Genomic DNA, 25,453 nt, shown 5'->3' with positions numbered 1-25,453 from the left:
CTCACTGGTGGCAGTCGACTCGGCTGTAAATGCTTGTCGATTATCGAGAAACAGGGTGTCATCGTTGAAAAAATTCACTACCTTATAACGAGCGCTTATGAAAACGCTGCGTCTCTCACCACCAACATTCCCATTGGGAATGCCACATTTAGCTCAGCGTAGACGACCTTGCAGACTGGATATGAGAACAAACGGCTTCTTATTTCTGCACTGCTGAACAGATTTTTCAAATTTCCCAGGATCGCATCCAGGACCTTAAACTACAAAGCTCTATTTTAAACACGGTGACCGAGATTCTAAACTCCCTCAATGATCACCAGTCCAAAGTTGAGATCAACTACTCATTCGTCTCATTGCTCATTGGACCTGCGAACCCGTGCGGACAGGGAGCTCAACTCGGATCCAGAGTTAGAACGCCTCACTGACCTTTTCGTGTGCCATACACAAGTTCCAGAAATTATGGAAGGTAGTAAATCTGAAATGCAAAGATAGGACTCCGCCAGATTACGTCAATACTGAAAAATGTCAAACTACTGAAAAAGCATCTGATGTTCATGTTCGCGTCTCAGAAACTTCAAGTAGACATCTTCGATGTACTGCTGTATGTAGGGCGACACAAATTCATCTTTACGAAAATGTTCCGTCAAATCTATGTTCATTCAGATGACTGAAAGAATACACTGGTCAGAGAATACACTGGACTGATCGTCACCCAATCACCTCACTGGTGTAGTCTAAAATCTTACCACCCTTACTTGCGGCACAAACCCAGCACCTCACCAAGCGGTTCTCGCTCTCAGGCAATTTCTCAGCGCTGAGGGTTACACGTTCCTGCTAGCAATCGAACCTTTAGAAAAAGTACGTTTACATCACCGGAGGTGCTGACATATTCACACGTATCAACGAAATCGGAAGTCAGGTTGAGGCTCCCTGTTCTGCAAATTCAGTTCGTCAAACCTCAGCAGTAATACATCACATCACCAATTCGACGAGCCTATATGTAAAATTCTCAGAATATCCTGAAAATTTTCTCCAGACATCTTGACATTTACAGATCACACATCTCAAGGCTCGGACATCACAAAACGCTTCATACTCTTACAAACAGCACAGCTGTTTGATCCTCTTGGATACATCTCACCAATCATCGTCGGAGCAAAAATTCTGATGCAAAACTTACGGCTAGAAAAGTTTGGTTCGGAGGACCCACTAACGCTTCAACTAGCTCATTGCAGGAAGGCGTTCAAAATTCAACGCTGGCCAAACGTCTCATTATCCCACTATTGGAATTATCTGACGCATTATCCCTCGCCAAATTTATCTTACGCATGCAAAGGTCTCTTAATTTCGCAGACATGCCAGTTACTCTCTGGACAGATTGATGGGCCACCTTGGATGGTTTAACAGTGATCTTAATGCGTTGACAAGAATATATTAAAAATTGTCTTCGAAACAGTCATGAATTCTCACCGTTAAGGCCGTCATCCAAGTCAGTTACGCTCGAACAGTCCTCAGTCGACCGGAAGTCGAAACATGGCTGGAATGCGGCTGTCTGCCAGTTTAGACTGCTCAGGCGGCCGACGATTGAATGAAAAACGACTTGGACGGCCACTCGAAAGGAAATAAGGAAGACTGTTACGTGTATGCATTGGTGCTCCCTGTCTACGGTCGTTGCGCACAGGCAACTTCATCTGTGCTCAATACTAAAACATAAAAATATCTCTGATTTGCACCTCGACGACTTTCACGGCCAGAATTGGTGCTGTCCGGCTTGCCAGTACGTAGATAGTGTCCAAGAGGCGGCTGGGGGATTGGGGCTGTTCAAGGGTGCCTGACAGGCTTGCCGTATTGTGGAAGGTGGCCTTTAGCAATTTATCCCACGGTGTCTAAACCCCTCTTAATTCATCAAGCACTCTCTGTGGTCAGGTCTAGAACGGCTAACCAAATTGTCTCACTAGTGACCTTCATTCTCAACATCTCACGTCCCTCATGAAGACATGGAAGTGCAGCCATCAGCAGTACATGTCGTCTTATCAGCTGTAGTTCCGTTGAGTGGGGTTTAATTGTCTAGAGAAGAAGGTCAACGGCTGCCAGACTTAATTCACCTTTTGGTGAAGAACAGCACCTACTGCGATGTCAGAAGCATCAACAAAACCAGCAGGCGAAATGCCAAGAGTGTAGCATCAGCTAGTTGTTGTCGGGATTTGTCAAACGCGCGGACAGCCTCTTCAGACCGCACAATCTCTCGTGTGTCTTTTGTTTTGGGGTCAGACAAGTACGGGTTCAAAATGGACTGGTGTTGCGAGGCCTTGGGCAGGAAACGACGGTAGAAGTTTAGCATGCCCAAAAACCTTCGCAACTCCTTCACGGTTTTTGGACGCGGGAAGTTTGCGATCACTTGCAACTTGTCTGGGTCGGGCTGTTTTCCGTCAGGGAGTGTGTGTCTGAAGGAACTTGCATTTCCCAACGTTTAGGACTAAAGCGGCCTGAAGGAGATGTTGAAAAATGCACTCGAGATGGGCTAAGTGCTCAGACTCTGAGGAAGAAGCGACCAAAACATCATCCAAATACACGAAACAGAAGTCGAGGTTTCGCAGGACCGAGTGGATGAACCTTTGAAAGGTTTGCGCCACATTGCACAACCCGAAAGTTATCCGTGTGAACGCGAAGAGTCCAAAGTGTGTGCATATTGTCGCCTTTGGAATGTCCTCTGGAGCTACAGAGATTTGGTTATAGGTCTTGGTTAAATCCAAGGTCGAAAACATGCGGCAGTTTGCGAGATGATGCGCAAAGTCGTAAATGTGTGAAATGGGATATCGGCCAGAACAATCTGTGGGGTTAGCCTTCTATAATCCCCACAGGTGCGTCGTTCACCATTTGGCTTAGGGATTATATGGATTATTTCCGGGCAATAGCCAGCTTCTGGGGTGGTAGGGGACGCACCTCGAGAAGATAGGGGAACCAGTAGTGTTAACGTGGTGCTGCACATTGTGCTTCACTGGTTTAGAGACACTACATTCGGTAGTAATCTGGCTGAATTTTTGGAGGAGTGTCCGAACACGAGAGTCAGTAATGTCCTCCAAAAGCACGGAGAGATTGTTGTTGGGGTGAGATGAAATTCGGCTTGATGAATTAAGTTTAGTCGTGGGGTCTATAAGGGACCTGTTCCGCAAGTCCACCAGCAAGCCATAGTGATACAAGAAGTTTGCGCCTAAAATGGAGACGCTGACATCCGCCAGGATGAATCGCCATGGGAACGTCCTACGCAAGCCAAGACTCACGTCCACTTACCTGTACCCGTAGGTGTTAATTCGAGAGGAATTTGCCGTCGCAAGTTTCAAGGGTTGCGGGAATAGCCGATGGTGCCGTGGTATGGGAAGAACTGAAAGCTCCGGACCAGTATCTACAAGATAACTGTGCCTGCTGAGGGGGTCATAAATTGTTAGGGGACGTTGCTCTGCGTAGCTTTTTCGCCGAATCTGCGATGGTATCAACAAATGCTTCGGTCCGTAAGTTGTCCTGACGACCTGCTACCCGATCGCCCTTTTCGAGCAGTACACCGCGCTGAGTGTCCAGCGTCGCCCTCATCTCTACCATGCTGGCCACAAGTGCGGCCATCTCGCGCTTTAGCTCGCCAACTTCATCTTGCTGCTGAACGGCCACTATCGTGGGACGCGCGTGCACCTCATGTACCTTATCGGCCGTAGCTGCCAGCGCCTCCAAGGTCTTGGACTAACTTTCATCTGTCTTATCATCAACATGGCCCCTAGAGTCACAGGGAATGATGATGTAGTCGTTGGTCAAAGATCTTTGTGATGAGTAGTTACCAGAAGGTGTTTTTCCTGGCATCGAGTCCATTGGTCTAGAGCTTCCAAAGTTTCTTCCTATTCTTGGAAGCATCTGTCCATTTCGGATGCATTCAGATAATGGCGACTTTTCCTCGCAACCTTTTTTAACTGGACTTAGCCTTTGGTGGAGTTAATAATTTGCTGGTGTGTTCAAGCACTTTAGCTTTTCAGCTTCATATCTCACTAATCTCCACACGCCACAATTAGTAAAACAAACCTCTCAATTACGCCCCCATAATCAACATGCAGTCGATATCTCCAATATCACCGCAATCTACCATCTTTCGAAACAACTACAGGGTCATAACCGTGATTCATATCTTTGCGATAATTCTGTCGTTGCAGTCTATGCAAGTCCGCTCTTGCCAATTTGATTAATAGCGTTCGAATCATGTTTGCATTCTCCATGTCCATTTACAAAATACAGAAACCACCAATCAACCTACCCACCATCGCCACCTTCACTCCAAACACCCGACACAAGTCAATTGCTTGGAAAATATCTCTGACGTTGCTTCTCGCGCGCAGGAAAAAGAAATGTACTTACAACTAGTTTACATTTTCAAGATCAGTATCTTTTGACATTAGTCTTGCGCTTGCAGAACTCGCTCTATCTGTTGCGATCTGCGGTGTAAATGGATAGGTTCGGGCGAGGATACGACATTCAATGCATGTACAGTTGAGTAGATTTGTAGGCTTTCAAATGATATATAACTCAATCGAGATCGTAGATACAAGTCTATTAGATAATGACAGATATTTGGATCAGAGAGGTGGAAGTCGACGATGGCAGTAATTGCGATAAACATTGCAATAAGCGGAAAGTGGAACCTTGTGCGGAAGAAATTGGAGGCTGATCGATTACATGGGGCTTTGTTGCCAATGGTGTCAGGCTGTACAAAGGTGCAGCAAGAAATTTCTTTTTGGAGCTAAATGAGATAAGCTTTGTTTCGCGAGACACGAGTTTTCACAACAAAAACATATTCCGTTCCGTCATGAGTTGCTAGTCGTCGAAAATTATCTCACGCGGATTCTTTATCGAAAGTTACAACCTCCACCTTGTACAGATATATTGCTGCTGGAAACGCGACAAGGCCTCCAGTTTTCGAACAAGTTTATATCGAAAAGCTGTCATTGTTCGTCAAAACTAAACACACCTCGTTAGTCACAAAACGTCTCGAATCTTATCTTGAATTTGAGATCATAATTAACTTTCATGTACTCCACTCCCAGGTACAAAATTACCCTAAGCCCACATGCAGACTAGTCGCTAGACTTTCGGGAAACAACCAAATCTCCCAGAGATCGAACCGTGTCGCAATCTTCCCTAACAAGACAACACTTTTACCTTCGTCTCCGCCGCTTCCAATCACTCAGTTTTTTCTTTCCATTCCTTCGTTTTTCCTCGAAGATCTTTCAAGTGCTCATATGCCAATCAATCATCTCAAAAATTAATTCCTGCGGCCACGTTCAGGCAAAGTATCTTGCCAGGGAAAAAATTGTAGTCATTACGGAGTTAAAAAAAGGCAAAGACTGAGAAAACAAGTTGAAGGAGCAGTAATTCATCTTAACTAGATGATGTGAAGAGTGAGTCACCAGGGTCCATTCCTACAACCTGTGCCTCGGAGTACATCGTGTGTACCTCACTAAAACGCTAATTGGCGATGAACGGACACGTAAAGAGGTCGCACAAAAGAAAATAGATTTGTTTTGCTACGCTGTATTGGGTGTCGATTTGTTAGAGGCAAAAAGATTAGGTGACTGGTTGGTTCGAGAGCAGGCCGGCGGACAGGTGAGCAGTGGACCGAGTTAACGATCACGTACATTCGGTTTAAATCGATTTTTTCTAGCGATTACCGGGGAAAATGCCTGAGTCTGTAAGTAGCTGGACACTTCAGAAGTCAATAATGTGCTGCTCTGCCGCGCCGTAGTTAGCCAGCTAACTAGCTTCCACTTTTGGTAATGCTGGACGAAAAATCCAACTCATTGCCACTTGAACGGTTTTTGCATTCGGTTTGGAGCCACAGAGCCCTGAAGTGGCAGATCAGCGTAATTAGGTTCATTAACAGAGGGTAAGCTCCATATTGTAATGGGGATTAGCAAATTGATCGTTTGTGAAGTAATGGCACCGGAACCGAGATGTATTCTTTTCAAAAACCAGGTTTTCCTCCTGATTTAACAGCCAGCAACCGATGGTGCGCTATATTTCCGTCATATTCCAATTATAATTGCAGCCAAACTTCCTCCTCCAGCCAGACTCCATGCAACAATCAACAAATTATGCTTTTCCGATGTCATACATATGCTCCAAGTAATTTCTGCATCCATCATGGGAAATCCCACTAGAAAAACCATTGACAATGTACATTATCCTTCGCCTGTTAGAAATCATGCTCATGCGACTATAAATGTCTGCATCGACCCGTCGACTGCAGCCTCACCAGCAATAGCTCAAACGTTCCCCGGTCGGAGGCGGATTGGGGCTGGAAATATTGGAGCAGATCCATTGCTAAAATACTCAATTACATTTACAACTGCTCATAAAAATCGACACTGTAATATGGTCCTCGTTTCCGAATCACATATACGTGCCTCCTCCTTCGCATGCTTGTCGGGCTCGATCTCTTGTAGGTTTTTTTTAGGATTCGTGTTGGGCAAAAATGTGCTATAAATAATGCAGAATGGATGGTAGCTGAATGGAGGACGATATGATGGTTCACTTGTATCGAATTGGGAGAGATGATGATGATGCCGCTCCTGTCCTGATGGTGGAATGTGCCTGCATGAGGGCAGCATCATTATGTTCTCCTTTCGAATGAAAAACAATACAGGAAAATGGCCTTTTCCTTTTATATCGGAATGATGTAAATAGAACGTGTGCGAGCGACAAACAACGTATCGAATGAAGGGTTGTTTGTGAAAATATGTGAAAAGGACTTGATGGAATTGCTTCATGGCGAGTATCAGCAGGTGAAAAGCGATGAAAATGAGATAGTCAACGGATAAGTTAGCTCTGAAAAGCGACTATTTACAAGGATTTAAAGCGGAACTTCAAAAAAATGAAGAGCTGATTTTTTTTCAATCGAGTAACTCCGATGTCACGCAAATACTTCAAAGTATATCACTCAAAACATCGTGCAAAAAGGTTTACAATTATGTGTGTGAATAACTTTTTCGAAAGACCTTATAGGAATGATCACCGAAAGAATCGGAATTTATCACCCCTTTAATCTCGGAATGACGGAATTTAGGTGAATATGAACATAAACCGTTTCCCATAGTCAATATTGGGAATAAGTTCTGAAAAATTTGCAAATCTTAGTTACAGAGAATCTCAGAGGACCAGAGATTTTGGCTTTAGCACGCTGCCAAGAAAAGCATTCGAAGTTTGTCAAAAATGAAACTCATCATCATCAACGGCGCAACAACCGGTATCTGGTCTAGGACTGCCTTAATAAGAATAAGAAACTCCAAACACCCCAGTTTTGCGCCGAGGTCCACCAATTCGATATCCCTAAAAGCTGTTTGGCGTCCTGACCTACACAATCGGTCCATCTCAGGCAGGGTCTGCCTCATCTTCTTTTTCTACCATAGACATGGTCCTTTTAGACTTTCCGGCTGGATCATCCTCATCCATACGCAGCCTGTTGAGCCGGATTTTATCCACGACCTGACGGTCATGATATCGTACATAGATTTCGTCGTTATGTAGGCTACGGAATCGTCCATGCTCATGCAGGGGGCCAACAATTCTTCGGAGGATTCTTCTCTCGAACGCGGGCAAGAGTTCGCAGTCTTTTTTGCTAAGAACCCAAGTCTCCGAGGAATACATGAGGACTGGCAAGATCATTGTCTTGTACAGTAAGAGCTTTGACCCTATAATAAGACGTTTCAAGCGTAACAGTTTTTGTAAGCTGAAATAGATAGGTTGAGATTTTTGACCCAAAGAGGAAAAATTTTCAACGGTCGTAAAATTGAAGTCTCCGATCTTCATTGTTTTCGTTTGATTAGTGCGATTCAATCCTGTTCGTTCTTTCGGTTTTGGCCGTGACGTTACCACCATGTACTTCGCCTTGCCCTCTTTAATGTGCAGCCCAAGATCTCACATCAAGCGCCGCCTGCTCGATCTGGATGAAGGTAGAATGAACATCTCATCCTATCAATTTCGTTGGAATACCGAATTCCCTCATGGCCGTGTACAGTGTGTACAGTTTTATCCTGGCTATGTTATCATTGGCTGTCAAAGGGTAATATAGGTCCCAGGGTGAAACATGGATTGGTACTCACGATGGAGCATAAAACCTGGGAAACGCCTGCTGAACCAACAACAACAACTCTACTACCAAACCCTATCTCCACCTCCACGTGGTGATCGCCGGGAGAGGCAATATAGACTCGGACCACTATCTCGTTGGCATGGTGCTCCGAGTCAACAGAGATCCTGGAGATGAAGCATCAACAAATAATCTTCACAACCACCTGAAGAACGTTATTATTGATACGGCCATAAACATACTTGGCCCCAGCCGCAAAAAAAATCGGAACGGCTGGTTTGAAGATGAATGTAAGTTAGCAACGGAATGGAAGAATGCTGCATACCGAGTAATGTTGCATTCTCTAAGACTTATCACGAACTCCGTCGAGCGCAGAAGCGACTTCACAGACGGAAAATGGAAGCCTGGGAGAAACAAAAAGTCTGTGAACTAGAAAAGTACATGGAGCAACGGCACCAGACGCGGAAGTTTTACCAACGCTCAGAACATCATTGGCCCATACCAAAGAGGCTTCACTCCAGGCAAATCAGCAACAAATCAGATTTTCTCTCCGCGGCATGCGATGGAAAAACTGTGGGAATATGGACAACAGTTGCGCCATCTATTCATCGACTTTAAAGCCGCCTATGATAGCATAGCCAGGGTAAAACTGTACGCGGCCATGAGAGAATGAAAACTGCCTTCATCCAGATCGGGCAGGCGACGCGAGATCTTGAGCTGCACATCAATGGAGACAAGACAAAGAATACGACTTGGGTTCTTAGCAAGAAGAATTGCGAACTCTAGGCCGCGTTCGAGAGAAAAATCCTCCGAAGAGTTTTTGGCCCCCTACATGTGGATGGACGATTCCATAGCCTACATAACGACGAAATCTATGAGCGATACCATGACCGTCAGGTTGTGGATAAAATCCGGCTCAATAGGTTACGGTAGGCGGGTCACTTAATCCGTGTGGATGAGGATGATCCAGCCCGGAAAGTCTATAAGGGCAATATCTATGGTAGAAAAATAAAACGAGACAGACCCTGCCTAAGATGGAGCGATGGCGTAGGTCAGGACGCCAGGCAGCTTTTAGGGAGATCGAATTGGTGGAACTCGGCGCAAAACCGGGATGTCTGGAGTTCCTTATTAAGTCAGGCCTAGACCGGATACTGGTTGTTGCGCCGTTGATGATGTTATCATAGGCGGCTTTAAAGTCGATGAAAAGATGGTGCAACTGTTGTCCATATTCCAAAAGTTTTTCCATCGCTTGCCGCAGAGAGAAAATCTGATCTGTTGCTGGTTTGCCTGAAGTGAAGCCTCTTTGGTATGGGCCAATGATATTCTGGGCTTATGGGGCTATCCAGCCTAGCAAGATAGTTGAGAATATCTTACAGATGGTACTCAACAACGTGATATCTCTATAATTGCTGCACTGTGTGATATCCCCCTTTATATATATGGGACAAATAATGCCCCGTTGCCAGTCGTCAGGCATTGATTCGCTGTTCCATACCTTGAGCATCAGTTGATGAACCGCTTGGTGTAATTGGTCGCTTCCACATTTAACCAATTCGACTGTAATTCCATCGGCTCCTGACGACTTATGGTTTTTAAGCCGATGAATTGCACGGACTGTTTCTTTTATGCTTGGTGGTGGCAGTATTTGTCCGTTGTCTTCAGCTGGTCGGGCCTCCAACTCGCAAATATGTTGGTTGTTAAGCTACTGTAACTTTATCAGCAATAGTTCGATTTTCATCGTACTTGGAGATATCCTGCTTCATACTTCTTCTTTTTCTTCAGCCTTTGTGCCGTTCACAAGCGGGGTCGACTCGTCCTGATCGATTTCTCCATGTGGCTCTATCAAATGCCTGATCTCGATACAATCCCCATCTAGCGTATCAAGCCACCTTTGTTTCGGCCTGCCTTTTGGTCGCGTATCGTCGACTTCGATATTCAGACCAATCTTGGCAAGTGAATTCTCGTTAGCGCGAATTATGCGACCATACCATCGAAGATGCTTCTCTCACTTCCACGACTGATGCAACCCCATATCGATCGTAGATATTCTTATTTCGGATGTGATCAAAACGGGTCACGCCACTAGTCCAATGCAACATCTTCGTCTCCATTACCGCAAGAAGCCGTTCATTACCTTTTATACTCGGTCAACACTCAGAACCATAGAGAGCGACAAAACGAACGACATTGTGGTAAATTTTAAATTTGAAACGTTCGTCGATCATAAAGAACATGAGTTGAGGTTGCGTTAATGTGGGAAGCATAGCGCAGTTCTCCATTGGCTGATAGCATTGACCCGAGGTATTTAAATCGCTCAGTTGTAGGCGCTGACAGTGATTGTGTCTGTTTCATGGGGATTGGTTGTCAAAAACTCAGTTTTATTCAGATTCAATCTGAGACCGTGTTGCATGAGGCGATCATTGCATTTTTGGACAAGTTGCTCGAGATCATTTTTGCTATTAGACGCTAGGAAAACATCATCTGCATAAAGCAGAGTATATGGCGCTGGATGTTGGATGTCCCATGTGACAGTGTCCATAACAACAATTTCCCCAGGAAATGGTAGCAGTATGTATAGAGACAGCTTCATGATTTTTTTTCAGTTTTTTCGGTTGGTTTGTGTCTAAGAATGGGCCCGTTAAAGGAATCAGCATTTTCGACTCCCCATCTTTCCGACAATTGTCAAAACCAGGACTGGTTTCAAAAATTACTAATGGAGGCCTTGCATTTGATGCCCAACATGAATATATTCGGTGAAATGTACACACCCGTTTTGCATATAAGAGGAACACCCTTAAGCTCCATTAATTTCAATACATTTCTTGAGTCTGTAGATTCCTCTGTCGAAATTGTCTTTTTGAAGCTTCTGAATTTCGACTTTGACTGCATTTACAACCTCCGCATTAAAATTAAAACCGCCTCCTATCAAATTTTTTGATTTTTTGGAAATAACCAGAAGCCACACCGAGCGAGACCAAGAGAGTGTGGAGCTGGATAAATTTCGCCGAAGTTCCTTTTTGGCTTGCTTGCAAGCAAATTTTTGAGAACTTGTGGCAAGCACGACACTGTGTAACACTTAGCTAGTATTGCCTGATCAGCTCCCAGAGCAATAGCAGCAATAATTTTGGAGCTGGCGAAATAAATAGACAGGATGTGGTGCGGGCCCACGCACTGGCAATGACACCTGAGGGATCGAAGTGCTCGGAGATCCCCCTACACATTCCCGAGCTTGGCTAGCGTAGAGGCGGGCAAGCACATAATGACAGAATACTTCGATGATGCTTCTTTATTTGTGGGCGGACCTTCACGGTCAATTTCGCCAACTTTTTCTTGTTTTTTTTAGGTTTTTGGGACAGTTCTGCCCTCTAGGTCGTCTTCGGTCACTCCTGATGGCCGTTAGTCATTACAAGTTCACAGTAAATAGCGATCTGCTCTTTCCATTATGAAGCACGTGTCATCTTTCCTCTATCGATCAAGTGTATCTCCTTGTATAGTTTTTTGTTTGGTTAGACTACCACAAAATCTTGGCACTTTTGTATTCTTTTTAGGAACTTGTAATGTCATAGGTTGCTTTCCAGAAGTCTCTGGAAATACGGGCCTTCCCATTTGCTGTCCGAGCGCCTGAGAAGTACCTTTTCTTACGGTGTACTTTCGCTGCATCCCATTTCAGCGAATCATGTGTACAACATTATGGCATCCTCGAACACGTTCCTGATGGCATACTATCTCTGCGCATAACATTGATCAAATTAGCCCTATAAGAGGACGTTGAGCTATCTTCGAAAAGTGTATTCGACTGCATGTCATTGCCGCAATACAATTGCCGCCTCTCCTTAATATGTGACCTATCCACTGCCACCTTCAGATCACAGTGCATACGTTTACAAGACCTGTGCGCCGACCAAGTTCTTTGTGTGTGATAGTATCAAGCCAGCGTATCCCGATGATACGACGCAGGCAGAATTTCACGAAGACTTTCGACTTTTGAGTAACAGTGGGGTGTATTGTGGTGCTATTATGGCTCTCAGATTGCACGGTGAGAAAATTCGCTTTCGCGTTGTTGATTTGAGTGACCGAAGAGATCCACCATGGAAAATTCGTCTGGAACGTCGGCGGGGCTCACTAAGGCAGGACATTGCTAGGCTGACTCAACTCAGCTCTGGCAATGCCAGCAGCCGGGTGAAGAATAAAAATGCAGAGGGTTTACCGGTACTATGTCATCCCCAGTGAATCACCTGTAGTTGAAATTCACTAAAGTAGAAACTTTCTGTCGTATGCAGTCGGTTACGAAGGTATGGAGAAAGTCACTCCAGATGCTCGGTGACATAAGCGAAAGAGTATTTGGGTGGACTTTGGGGTTACCCGCCCAGCATGCTGAATGGATCATCGCCGAAGGCACTTGAAATGCCAATTTTGCGGATGTTACCGAAGAGGAAGGTCGAAGAGCCATAAACAGCTCGAAGAACTAGAGGGATCGGGATCGGGTGCACAATTTCTGGTATAAGAAATTTATCGTACAAAGTCGGTTGGCACACAGCATAAATCAGATCATGAGTCGGCCGAAGGAATTTCCACCCTCACTGCGGGGATTACCTACCTCATCCCCAAGAACGACATGGTGCAGGACCCCGCAGACACACGACCGATTACTTGCTTACGAACTCTTTACAAATTCATAGCATCCATCATTAGTGGAAGGGTCAACCAACAACATTCTGTCCGAGGAGCAGAAGGGCTGCCGAGTTTAGTCAAGGAGTTTCAAAGAGCAACTCATTATCGACTCGATAGTTGTAGGACAAGCAACTAAAGGCCAAAGAAACCTCTTTAGTTGCTATATCGATTATGCCAAGGCTTTCGCAGCGTCCCGCATACCTAGCAAATCGTTGTCCTACATCTGTATCGCATTGATGACAAACTAATAAAGTTTTCGGCGACAGTTATGAAAAGGTGGCACACCACCTCATCAGTGCCTTCATCTGGGGGTGGCAATACCTCAGAGCCTATTCATATACGGAAGGGGATCTTCCAGAGGGATTCTTTGAGTCCCCTTTGTTTCTGCATAGCACTTTCATGCTTACTGAATGATGCTAGAGGGCATAGTTTTGCAATAAAGTATGGCTTACGTGCTAAGTGCGAACAGACACACTTGATGTACACACACAGTCGTGATATTCGGATGGAGTTTGGGTTAGACAAGTGTCGTACCTAAGCCATTCGCAAAGGTCATCACGAGCCACATGCCAGACATAGCATTGATGACCTCCACATCGAAGCTATGACCGAGAGAGATTTCTACAAATACCTAGGAATTCTGCAAGGAACCCATGCTCGAGTTGGTGAACTGAAAGATGCTCTGCTGCCCGAATTCCTGCGTCGTGTAAAGCTGGTGCTGAGCGCGTTGAATGTATTCGCTATCCCCTCGCTGGCTTATGCATTCGGAATATTACCGTGGACGAAGACCGATCTGGAAAACGTCCAGCGGCGGATACGGACAACTATGTCCAAATTCCGAATGCATCATCCAAACTCTGCCGTGGAACGGATGAATCTGCCTCGTGTCATCGGAGGTGGGGGCGTGGTTGACGTGGCGACACAACATCATCGCCAAGTCGACTCGCTGCGCGCTTATTTTTACAGCAAAGAGCACGCGAGTCCCTTGCATGCGGCTGTCTGTAAGGCAGACTGTGGGCTGACTCTACTTAACTTGAAGGATTGATCTTTAAATCCTCCGAGTGGGGTGAAGTCAGACCAAGAGCGGATCGATGAATGGAAGTCGAAGGCAATGCACGGTAAGCACGTGAATTATCCTTGGCAGCCATTTCTCGAACAGATGGCTGTGTGCTGTGAAGCTCTTTGCTGAGACGGAGAGGTTCATGTGCGCCATTCAGGACGGCGTGGTCGCCACCCGAGCTTACAAAAAGCTTATCATGAAAGAACTGGTGGAGAACGACCGGTGCAGAATGTGTGGTTCAGCGTTAGAGACTTTGGACCATCCCATTTCTGGCTGTACTAAGGTGATTCATTAAAACCTTGCATTCAAGCATGGGCTGATCACGGAAACATGTCCGGTTTATCGATATGAGCCGCAAGCAGTGCTTGATAGTTCTGCTTACAAAATGTATTTGGACCGGCAAGTCCTAGCTGATCGTCATATTCCACATAACAAGCGTTACGTGCTGCTAGTTAACAAGACGGGTCGCTCTGCGTATATTATTGATGTTGCTATCCCCCAATAATAGCAACATCGAATGGAAATACGTGGAGAAGAAGGTGAACAATGGCCTACGCCATCGCTCCATATCAGACAGGGTCCGCCGCCGTCTTCTTTTTTCTACCATATATATAAGCGTAGGCTAGGATCTTTGCTTTTTCCCTCTTCTGAGGACAATAAGTAATTCAATTTTTTTCTGTTTATTTTCCGTTTAAAAAATAAATAAATAAATAAACAGCCATTTTGATCGACAGCCAAGCGACTATTGAGGCTTGTACTCAGGGACGACATCCTTCAGGTTAGTGGAGCAGTGTAGAAACACCCTGAAGAGCCTGGACGACACGCTCAAAGTCATCCTGCTCTGGGTTCCCGATCATAGCAACCTAGGGCGCTGGCGATAGTCAAGGGCGAAATCCACTCGTAGTACTTACCAGCTGCTTACATGGCGAAGGCTCACCACCGGTGCCAAGTGAAGGAGTATTTGGCCCGCTTATAACAAAACCCTATCGCGAGAGCTCCGGTGCCAAACATGTGCAAATGCATAGAAGATTAGGGCGGTATGCACGAGGCACTGGGCCACAGGCTGAGGAAACCCCTCAGGCACTTTCTTTGCAATTGCGTAGCTGTAGCTATCATAGAATCAGACTTCGGACACTAGGTAAACCATTCTTTGGGGACCCCAGAGAGAGTTCTGGCTGCATGGTGGAAGAGCTGCTTGCCTTCGTGAATGCTACGAGCTGGCTCTGAAGCCTCTGGACTCTGCCTCCTTGCTCTTTTAACAGCAGTTATGGTCTGAAGAGTTTGTGGTATCAAAACGGCACACCACAGTGCTAACTGAGCTCCTCGAAGCGGCCACTGATACCTACTTACCTACCTCCCAGTAACGTCCATTGTTTCCCCGTAGATCTGAGCTGCTCTCATTGCAGTGCCCTGAAAAAACGCAAAGGCTTCAAATTGAGTAATGCATTTAGAGCTGTGTCGTCCATTTAAAAATTACAAAACTCATTGCAGTTGGCAGCCTCCACATTCCACTAAGGGTAGACTGAAGATGATGTTTCTGAATTTGATTCGCACCCTGAAATGCGCCAAACGTAAATTGCCGATTACAAAGCCTCTTTTACGCAGAGGCAACGTTTTATTGGTTTAAAATACAAAAGTTGAATAAGTCTTTGAGATGCTTCTTGCCCGGTCTAGTAAGAGATGCATTTCCTATGATTTTTTATATCAATTCCTCAAAAGGACTTCATTAACACAAAAGGGAAAAGTGGTACAAGAAATCTACATCTAGCTTGAGACATCTCATCAAAATGCATAAAGCGATGCACAAAGGACATAATAAGCTCCAATTGTAACGGGAAGAGAATGCATAGCAATGCCAAAGGGCAGCTCGAAACAAAAAAGTGAATTCTCCATTACATGTCGACTGCAGTGCACAAAGGCGCTTACAAACAAGACGTCGTCAAAGGGTAGAACCGCCACGTCGCCCTGCATAAAAGGATTCAGTTTCAAATATGCATACACTAGCGGGTCCTGCAAAAGAACAAATGCCTTCAGTGCTGAATAAAAAATCATTTCTCAAGTGCTAATAAGGACCTTCCAGTCGGGTAGCGATTGCAGGAGCAGCTCAAGTGGTTGATTTCCGGAATCAAGCGCCACGAGTGGGTTTCACAAGTCCAACGTGACACGCGTTGTCAGTGGGAATGCTAAATGAGTCTTTACTTTGGAGTAAGCCAGGTCTGCTGATAGAGGAGATGCGAGTGGTGTGGATGCTGCAAAGGATCAAAGGGAAATCGGTGTTTTACCTGATTCTTTGGATGAGTCCTTCTGCTTGTGAACGTCCGTGCAACCGCGTAATCCTTGCAATTCCAATTTCTGCTCGTCGAGTGCTGCAAAATCAAACCAAGGACGGAGATTTCCACGTTTACTTGCCTTCGCACGATTCAATTCGAACGCATTCGAGCCGCACTTTACGTTTTATCAGGACGAGAACTCGCGCAGGATAAATCGGAAAGTGTGAAAACTTAAGACACTCCAAGGAGACAATAACGAGACAATTTCTGCAATGAGATTTCCTTTATTTTCACAAAAGCTACAGGGAAACTACTTGAGCACACAAAGTGGCGAGCGTTCGAAGCACACAGTGGAGAGAGAAAGTCAGGGAACAGACAGTTCAGAGACACTGCGAGGCGCGTGTTTATGTTTCTTGCGGGCGGAAATCCAGCGTTTTCGTGGGAAAATCGCAGATAAGTGAAGGAAAAATCCAACTCGACGCGACACTATCTGCCGCTACTTCTACGCGAATGGCATCACCCAGATCGCCGGGACTCGTTGCTATTTTGACATTTCCCGCAGCACCGTCCGCAGCCCGTTGCCGAGTTGAATGAGTCGCTGCCGCCGCTGCCGAATCTGACGTTTGCCGAGAGTAAAATCCACCAACACTCGCTCACCGGCCGCCTGGAATTCACGGAGAAAAGTTCGGGCCACTGACACTCGCCGGAGACATGGAGGCCGCTGACGTAGGAACGCGTAAAACGCTTTTGAAGGTCGTCTGTCGTGCGTCGTTTACTACAAAAACATTTGGTGAATGGCCGCCGGCCTGCGGCTGGGGCCACAACAAACACACAACCGTTCGCTGGCGGATCGCCGCGACCTGGCTCTAGCCCGTGAACGCGGGCAAGCGACCGCGGACCAGACCCGACCCGGTGGAGATGTTTTGCTTCGCGGGCACCATCGCCCGGCACTTGACACTTTTATTGATTAGTTTTGTGTTTTGCTGGAACTCGGGACCTGCCGTGCCGTTGACGTCGCTGGAGCTGCGGCCGCCGAGAACGGGACAATCGGTCGCTGAGGAATTCGCACGGTCCGCGCGGCTTCTCACTTTCCCGGACGAGTTTCGAGCACTCGCACCGTCGATCACTCACTGGTTTCGATGGCAAAATGACGCTGACGCCAGGCGGAATGGCAATTTTATCGAAATGTACACAAAGCACGCTCGCCGGCTGAGGATTTTAGACACAAAACTCACTTGACGCGCGACTGTCACGAATCCACGTCCGCCTTTCAACTTGACTCCAAACTCTTGCACGTCCCTCACAAAACTGACTCTGATTTATTTTCTCTGGCATGTGATAGCGCGGCGCGGCGGCTCTCTTAGCGATTTTCCAGCGGCGTCACACATGCTCAGCGCGCGTAGTATTACTAACAAATTTTCGCGTGTGTGCAGGGCAGGCGACGGCCGCCATTCATTTACGCAATTGCCGTGCGAGTCGGCTCCGGCTTTTCTGCATTTGTTTTGCTCGGCCCGGCGTTGTGTTGGTGCGCTCCGTCTCCCTTTAATCGATCGATAATTCTCAGATTACATCAATTTCACCCCCAATCGCACTCTCTGCGGACCGCTCTCTTAAAAACCCGGCGTCTTTTTGGTGCGATTCCAGGGAAAGTCTCCGACGAGACGTCAGCCTTCGAAGAGAGTCCGATTGGCGCATGTCATTTACCGATTGTTTATGTCTCTTCGCCGGTTCTCAGGAGTTGAATCAGTTTCGCAGGAAGTTGATTTATGACTTCTGAGCAGGTAGACATGGCAGAGCAAACGTTCAATTCAACTGAGTTGAATGGGTCCACAGTAATTTGGGATGACTGGGTGAGTGGAGGCCGAAGGTGGGTAGCTTTAGATTTTTGTTAATAATAGCGAAACGAATGCCGACAAAAGATTGAATTTGTTATGGAAATTATAAGAAAGCATGGCTCTTTCGCAAAATATAACCCGCGAAGCCATAAAGTGCGGGATTCTTCTGAAATTTTCAACTGATTTTGGAGTCAAGTGTGCGCAATCTAACAAGCCTAAGGAATAAAATGTGTGAACGCCTCTAATGTGGCCACAACAGAATTTCCCACTGAATTTTTTGAATAGAATTATTCAATATTAGCTGTAAAACGACCATAGCATATAAATTTCAAAATATTCCCCTGAGAAGAAGGAAATCCAATTCAATTTTTGTTTTCTTGACCGCCGCCTTAGCTCTTACCAAAAAGACGCCAACGATGTTCTGAGTATTAACCCGGAATATGTGAAATATTCAAAGACTTGACGTTCAGTATAACATTTTAAAAACTGGAAATCCTGCTTCTATTCGCACACTATGGCAGTATTTGTAATAATTTTTCAATCAGAAGAAATTCTTTGGGTTTAGGGAGCTTCCTTCGGTTTCTGCCTCTTCGAGCACTGGAGGTCTTATACTACCTTCCAAAGTTAATTTTCAGTGAGTTCTGTGTTTCGTTGATGGTGTAATTTAGAATGATCTTATTCCTAATATCAGGCGGTGATAATGGGGTGAGTCGCAAGCCAGCAGTATCGTGACGCGTCGATCAGTGGTAAATGAGCGCGGAACGCAAAAGGACAAAAAACGTAAAAGTGGATTGCTCAGTGCAATGACCAACTATGTTGTCGCGATGTAAGTGGATTCGGTTGGAAGGAGAATCTGCGGAATCATGTGAATATCAATTATATTCTGCCGGAAAGCTGAGCTTCCTCGAATAAAACACTGTGCAAGTTATGGAGAACTCAGGTTTGGCAAATCACTGTTAGAGCTAAAGCTTATTTAAACTTCAAACTAAAATTAAGGACCTACGGCTGCCATGCCGCAAGTGGCAATGGGAGCATCTGTCCGCTTGAACATAAGGCACACCCCCACGTGGCGGCTTGATCTGATTACGCTTGAGGTAACATAATTGGGCAAGTCTTCTCACAACCACCTGGAAACCGTCATCGGACGAGCTAAAAATAAGTTAACCAAACCGTTGGTCGTATTTTTGGGGCAAGTGGATCTTGCGCAGGTTTTATTCTTCCTGCACTGGAAAAGGTGCCAGGAGGACCTCAAGCCAGTTTGGAACAGCATACGCCGAGGGCTGCATGTGCAAGAGAGGTGATCTGTAGTATACGAACTCTGAATACCTTGCGTATCTTCAGTTTCGGATAAGACCCTTATCCTGATGGTCGAACTAGCGAGACTGGACATTTTTCCTGGATTATTTATAAGATCAAGACATGGACTTCAAACTAAGAACAAAAAGCTGGCAATAGAAGAAGAAGAGGTGCTGATTTATTTATTTATTTAATTTAACGGACAACAAACAGAGAAAACTCTAATTAATTATTGTCCTCAGGAGGGGGAGAAAGCAAAAAACTTATCCTACGTTTAAGACTACTTAAAGGAGAGAAGTTCAAAGGACTAAGCTGTTCTGCGTTGTAATTTCGGCAAAGCCTAGAAATGGGGGAATGAAAGTAGACTTCGAGCTCTGCGAAGGGCACGTTGAAAATGTCTGCCCTACGTGTGTTATAAGACGCAGGACGTCGTCAGCGGCAGAGCAGTCCATCAGACCCGAGGAAAGTTTAAAAAATGTGCATAGATCCAGATAAGATCTACGCTGTTGTAGGAAGGGAAGCTTTTCTTAAAGAAGAGGTAACGGGTGAATTTACGTTGCACATTTTCAAGGGTAAGACAATCACAGTTACGGGAGGGTGAGCAAATCAGCAGCATCATCAGAGCAATACTTGAGGGTATCGCTCACGAGGGAATTGAAGAAAGCTAAGTAGGGTTGGATGGAGTCAAAATCAGAGGAGGAGCGAAGTATAAATCCTGACAATTTTGCTGCTCGATTGATGACATCGAGGCAAGAGGCGTCAAAGCGGACCTTATTGTCGAAAGTGACTTCGAGGTCTTGAGTGGAATTTAAGCAGGAGAAGGAACGCCCGTTAAAAGAGTAGGAGAAAAAAGTGGGTGAGGATTTTAGGGAGTAGCACATAGAGTGACACTTTCTGACGTTTAGCGGTAAAGCATTAGCCGAGCACCAACGAACCAGGGTGTCCAGGTTAGATTAAAGGGAAACACAGTCCACAGGCGACGATATAGCGGAAAACAGGTTAAGGTTGTCTGTATAGAGCAAACAGGGACAAGTAAGGAGGGGAGGAAGGTCGTTAATAAAAAATAAAAATAACAAGGGATCCAGAATAGATCCCTGTGGGACGCCAGAGGAGGGGGAGAAGGAGCGGGAAGTACAGCCGTCAAAAGAGACGCAGCAGGATCGGTTGGAAAGGTAAGAGGCAAGCCATAAAACAAGTGGTATGGGAACGTTTAGAGTCGGCAGTTTGGATAGAAGTATCTTGTGATTTACAGTGTCGAAGGCTTTAGCGAAGTCAGTGTAAATGGTATGCACTTCTTGCCGTGAATTTAGGCATTTGGCGACAAAGTTGGTAAAGTCAACCAGGTTGGAGGTAGTGGACCTACGTTTAACGAAGCCATGTTGCTCTTTCACTATGTGCTAGCCAAAGTGGGCAGACAACCAATCGCTGACATATCTTTCAAGGATTTTGGAACAGGAGGAGAGGAGGGAAATGGGACGGTAATTCTCGGCAAGTCTACGATCGCCACTTTTGTGTCTGGGGATGATGAGAGCCTCTTTCCACAAGCCGGGAAAATGATTCTCTTCAAGGCTTTTGTTGAAAATATGATAAAAGATAGGGGAAGGGAGATGGACTTAGAAGTTTTGAGCAAAATAAGGTTTGGAAGACTACCGTAGCCAGGTCCGACATTGGCATCAAGTTTTTCAATGAGGTACTTGACAAGGAGGGGAAGGGGGAATGGTAGCCGATGCGGGGTAGGCTACATTCACTATCGGAGAGGATTCGGAGGAAGAAGGGGGAACACAGACTGAAGAAAAGTAGCGGCAGGGTAAATCAAAAGATAGTTGGGGGGAGTCAATTGAGAAGCCAGAGAATTTAATGGACGGAGGGGATAACTGGGCAGGGCAGCGGGAGTAGCCAATATTGGACCAGAGAGGTTTCAGATTTCCGCGCTTGAGTGAGTCTTCCACACTAGTCAAACATTCGTTTCTGGACGTAGGTATTAAGGATTTCACTGATGAACGTAGAGATTTGAAAAAAAAACTAAGCATCGTTTTTAGAAGACAGGAAATTCTTCTTCGCAGTCTCTTTTTGATGTAGTTGTTTGTGAATTTCAGTGGTGAACCAGACGGGGTAAGAGCGTAAGCACTTAGGAGAAGAGGGAACGTAACAAGGAAGAAGATCATATAAAATGGTATAGAAAGTGTTGTTGATTGACGCCAGGGCTGAGTTCAGAGTGGAGTCGGGATATCTGAACATCGAACTAGAGAGCAGAATGATGGCCGTCAGGAGCAACGTAAGACGGAGCATGAGAGGATTGGGAAAGGCAACGCACAGGAAGGTTATAGAGGACAAGGTCAAGAGTGCGATCTAAGTGGTATCTAGAAAGATTTAACTGGATGGCGCCACAGGTGTGCATGAAAGTGTATAGAGGAAGGGAAAGGTGGGCCGAGTTATTAGGGAGGGAGGAAAGGCCAGGACAGCATAGATGATTAAAGTCGCCACAGAGGAGGAAAGTAAGTGAGGGAAACAAAAGGGTTAGGACCTCTGATAATCTGTCGAAGAAATCCTCGTACACAGAAGGCGGGCTTAAGCAGGGAAAATATACATACGATATGATAATGGGACATATGTTTGGCGGAAAGACGCGTATGGTGACAGAATCGTAGGAGGGGGAGTAAAAGATGATTTCGGCACGGAGAGGGGTGCTTAACAGCTATTACGGCTCCTCCGCCAGCTATCTTGCCAACCGCAGGCCAGTCTCTGTCACAACGAAAGACAGAGTAACTTTCGAGGAGCTCAGAATCTAGAATCCTGTCATCCAGCTAGGTTTCAGAAATGCAGATGACATGATGTTGGAATGCTAAGGCAGACAGCTTGAAATCTGACAGCTTGGTCCTTAGACCCCTTACATTTTGGTAAAAGAGTGCGTAGTTGTCGGAATCATTCAAGTTCGGCGAGGCAGGTGGGTGGGCCGGAAATTTTCACGAAGCTTAGTTCTCTGATAAGACTGGACGAAGGCCTCCTGTGGCCAAAAGGAAGATTGGACGGTAGCATCGAAATTGGAAGAGTATGTCACTTTGAAGGAAGCTATCACTCGGTCAGGAGAGTCATCCTTCGTCAGCTTCACACATGAAAGAGGTGACAAAGTTGAGTTGGTTTTGCTGATATAGGCCAGAATTTCGTCGGTCGTGGTGGAGTACGCTAGCCTTGACACGAACAGCTGTTTTGGCGGCGAGGCGACGTTCAATTGGGGGCCACTCGGGCGACATGAGGTCGGAAAGGCCTGCGGTTCAGCGGTGGCGGGCGTCGATGATACACAGGAGGAAACTTGTGGTGGTGCTAATGCAGCGACTGTAGGACAATCGCCAGAAGTGCGTAGTGCTTCCGATGCTGAGTTGGGAACATGACGCCAAGCGCATCATTGAATAATGTGTCCAGGAGTCATTTTCGGGGGCGCTGATGGATGATTCAAGCGGCAAACTGGCGTCAGAGGTATAAATCAGCGTTGAAGCCTGGCTATGGGAGATAGTCATCGAGAATCTCCAGGACGGTAGGCGACAGAGGAATGCATTCCCTGCTTTGATTCCTATTTGCTTACCAAAGGCCAGCATGGATGCTGCGTCTTACAAATCCCGGGATCCCTATGTATGACTGGATTGTAATCAAGGACGGTGAACCCCAGGTAGGTCTGCAGCCACTGGGAAAAACGGATTATTAAGTGCGGTTCGGAGCTAAAACTTGAAAGGTGATGGTATTAATCGACGATGAGCTTTTGGATAATATGAAAACCGACGGTCCGACAAGGACTGACGCTCATCTTGCGCAAACAGATCATGCTGAGAGTGGCACAGATAAATCAGCACCACTTGAAGTGCGCTTTAATTATTTTGTAGGCCTTCCTTCGAGGGGAAGACATTAACCGCGCGCTGGTACTGGAGAAAACCGAACCATTGAAGGTCTTTAAAACCATTGATCATCATCAACTGCGCAACAACTGGTATTCGGTGTATGCCTGCCTTATTAAGGAACTCCAGGCAGTCCAATTTTTGCGCCGAGGTCCACCAATTCGATATCCCTAAAATCTGTCTGGCGTCCTGGCTTATGCCATCGCGCCATCTCCGGCATGGTCTGCCTCGTCATTTCTTTCTACCATAGATATTGCCCCTACAGACTTTTCGGGCTGGATCATCCTCATCCATACGGATTAAGTGAACCGCCCACCATAACCTATTGAGCCGGATTTATCCATAACCAGATGGTCATGGAACCGCTCATACATTTCGTCGTTATGTAGGTTACGGAATCGGCCATCTTCATGGAGCTAAACATTTTTCGGAGGATTCTTCTCTCGAACGCGGCCAAGAGTTCACAGTTTTTCTTGCTAAGAACCCAGATCTCCCAGGAATACATGAGGACTGGCAAGATCATAGTCTTGTACAGTAAAAGCTTTGACCATATGGTAAGACGTTTGGAGCGAAACAGCTTTTTCAACTGGATTTCATCATCACAGCTGTTATCGGTTGTGATTTTCGACCCTAGATAAGAGAAATTTTCAACGGTCTGGAAGTTTTATTCATCTATCTTTATTGTTTTCGTTCGACCAGTGCAATTTGATGTTGCTCATTCTTTGGTTTTTGACACTGAAGTTGCCAACATGTACTTCGTCTTGCCTTCATTAATGTCCAGCCCAAGATCTCGCACCGCCTGCTCGATCTGGATTAAGATAGACTATACATCTTGGGTTGTTCTTCCCATAATGTCAATATCGTCATCATTGGCTAGTAGTTGGGTGGACTTGAAGAAAATGGTACCTCTTGCATTGACATCTGCATCGCGAATCGTTTTCTGCAGGGCCAAGTTAAAGAGGACGCATGTCTTAGACCGTTGTTGATGTCGAATGGTCTTGAGAGTCCTGCTGCTTTTGTTTGGCCTCGCACATTGGTCAGGATCAGCTTAGTCAGTCTTATCAATTCCGCTGGGATACCGAATTGTCTCATGGGCGTATACAGTTTTACCCTGACTATACTGTCATAGGCGGCTTTAAAGTCGATGAAAGGATGGTGCAACTGACGGCCATATTCCAGCAGTTCTTCTATCGCTCGCCTCAGAGGGAATAATCAAATCTGTTGTCGATTTGCTTGGAGTGAAGCTTCTGGGGAGTGTACTTCACTACCTGCGTGTTAGCCGATCTCGTTTTGTCCAATTAATTTGGTGGGCAACCCTGTCGGCCAAACCAAAACCAAGTGGCCGAGGAGAACCTCCATAATGGTGGCACCGGGAGACGCTGTATTCACTTTGGATTGCCGGCGGTGATGCAGTAGGCGAATGCTCCAAAGGCCTAATCAGGGTGATCAGACCCGAGCCTGCACGGGGAGTCATTTGAAGTGGCAATTTGGTCACGAAACCTTACCAGGGGTATACTGGGTACCATGGGAACCGGGATAGCCCCTGGACTCTCATACTTCGGGTGAACTCCTGTTGTATGTGAGTACAGCTCGGTTGTTGCGGTTGGCCCCCTAGTGTGAGTTTCATGGGGGTTGTGGTTGTGCCCAAGCGAGAAGAGACCTTCGGGCCTCGGCGTTGTGTTCCGTTTCAAAACGGGTACCGTACTCCTTAGTTCGATAGAGATTTAGGTATGTCTTACATCCACCAGTATGAATGCTAAGCCATGCACTTGGTATAGACTGCAATAAAACGAATGAAATCGGGGAAAGCACCAGGACCTGACCAAATCGCATCTGAGCTCTGTAAAGCAAGAAGGTAGAACACCATCTGACTGGCAAGAAAGTACCACAGTTCCACTATGAAAAAAGAATGGTAGTCCAGCAGAATTTTCAAATTACCGTTCAATCCGGTTACTTTTCCATACCATGAAGATTTTTGAACGTATTCTTGACAACCGTATTATCGCGAAATCATTGAAATAACCGCGAATCAAGCCGGATTCGTCAAGAACTGTGAAGCTACTGACGCAATACACGCTGCGCAGTTACTCATGGGGAAACACCGTGAGAAGCATCGCCTTCTTTACCTTGCATTTCTGGATCTTGAGAAAGCGTTTTACCGTGTGCCACACGAACTTATCTAATATGTTCTACGAGTAGTACTAGTGCGCTGGGTTCAATTGCTCTACCATGATTTGAAAAGTAAAATCCGAAGTGTGGCGGGTGTACCAAAACCACTTCGTGTCTCTGTTGGTGTTCATCAAGAAAGATAG

General features: G+C 45.9%; 1 protein-coding gene across 1 annotated transcript in view; it reads right to left on the bottom strand.

Moving 5' to 3' along the window:
* LOC119649891 (frizzled-2) overlaps positions 1 to 17,683 on the bottom strand; it is a 354,344-nt gene extending 336,661 nt beyond the window's left edge. Inside the window, exon 1 of the mRNA XM_038052281.1 lies at positions 16,136 to 17,683. The gene's annotated coding sequence lies outside the window, so the exon portion shown is untranslated. The remainder of the gene's footprint in view (positions 1 to 16,135) is intronic.
* Positions 17,684 to 25,453: the final 7,770 nt, after the last annotated feature.

Source organism: Hermetia illucens, chromosome 2, assembly GCF_905115235.1.
Source record: "Hermetia illucens chromosome 2, iHerIll2.2.curated.20191125, whole genome shotgun sequence".
In the NCBI taxonomy this organism is placed as follows: Eukaryota; Metazoa; Arthropoda; class Insecta; order Diptera; family Stratiomyidae; genus Hermetia; species Hermetia illucens.
Note: the sequence above shows the minus strand (reverse complement) of the source record. Positions and strands in the feature narration are given on the sequence as shown.